The sequence below is a fragment of the Trachymyrmex cornetzi genome, unplaced genomic scaffold (genome assembly GCF_001594075.2).
Source record: "Trachymyrmex cornetzi isolate Tcor2-1 unplaced genomic scaffold, Tcor1.1 scaffold604, whole genome shotgun sequence".
NCBI lineage: Eukaryota > Metazoa > Arthropoda > Insecta > Hymenoptera > Formicidae > Trachymyrmex > Trachymyrmex cornetzi.
In genome coordinates this window covers 51511-52853 of record NW_017299920.1, presented here as the reverse complement: position 1 = coordinate 52853, position 1343 = coordinate 51511, and positions in this window count along the sequence as shown.

Sequence of the window (1343 nt, the reverse complement as noted above, 5' to 3'; positions counted from 1 at the left end):
GCGCTCTGTCATGACGTAAAACGCTACCGTTAGTGACGTCGTGATCGTGTTTGTTAGCGCTATCTGCAGCTCCGCGAACAGTTTGTAGCGCTAAATAGCACGAATAGCGTCTCCCCGAACGCACCCCTAAACACTTGTAAAAATCGATGAAAACTGTCCTTTCCTTCCTTGATAGTCGGTAAATGGTAAAGTATAGTAAAAGACTCGTAAAGTGAGTCTATAGATTCGTTCGCGTCGCACGCTCCAATATGCTCCTGTTCATTCCAACGTGCTCCAATACGTTCACGTCACCGGAACCAATATGGCGATTAGATGTTCGCGTCACGTTAGAGCATACTCCATGGATCAATTAAGAGCATGCTCTATTTGCTTCACCTCAGAAGGTGGTGCGGTTGGGACATGTTACGCACGCATGCGTAATGATTGAGAATGTGTAGTGTTGAGAGAAGTATTTCATGGTTCTTACAGATATCTTAACCTATGTTCTGTAGTCAACTTTAACGAGAGTGGCGCTCAATTTAACGATTAATCTCGGTCCATGAGGCAGAGCGACGCTTTTTTTCTGGAGGACGCTTGTCCCAACTTGTCCTAAATCCGTTCGTGTCACCGAGCGTTGGGGCACATGAATCCAACTGCTCCAACCGCCATCATACCGGTGATCCAAGTGCTCTCTGGGTTAATTTGGAGTAAGCCATGGTGTAATAAGACAAGAGGTGCGTTCCGTATCGCGCATGATGTGCATGATGCATCCATTGTCCTTGTTTAACATTTGGTGAGCAACAAGGATAAACGATGCATTATGCACGTCATGCGAGAAACGGAACGCACCCTATGTGTAACATTCCCGTGGATGCGCAGTAGTATGCACTTCGACCAATCACATTTGGGTCCAAACGCACCCGCGATATTTAAATACACAAATAATTACATATAATTAAAATGTATTTCTTATTTAAGATTAAACGTATTTCTATTTAAGATTAAATGTATTTCTATTTAAAAATAATGTAAAAAATATATGGAATTAATGTTGGCCTAAACAATGGCGAGGCAGATAAAATATTTCCGTAAAAGCGCAAAGTCTAAATATTAAAAACAATGTGATGGCAGATATATTAATTGAGAAGGAAATTGGGACGTGTGGTCACACATGGGATACATACTTGAACAAAGATAACAAGGTAATACTATATATATATTATCAAAATTTATTATCATAAATAAATAAATGAGTATTAATAATGATAGTGTTAATAAAGTATGTAATCATGTTAATAAATGTGTTTAAGTATTTATAATAATATATAATATTGTAGGTTAGGAAATGCTTAAATGCAAGTAGA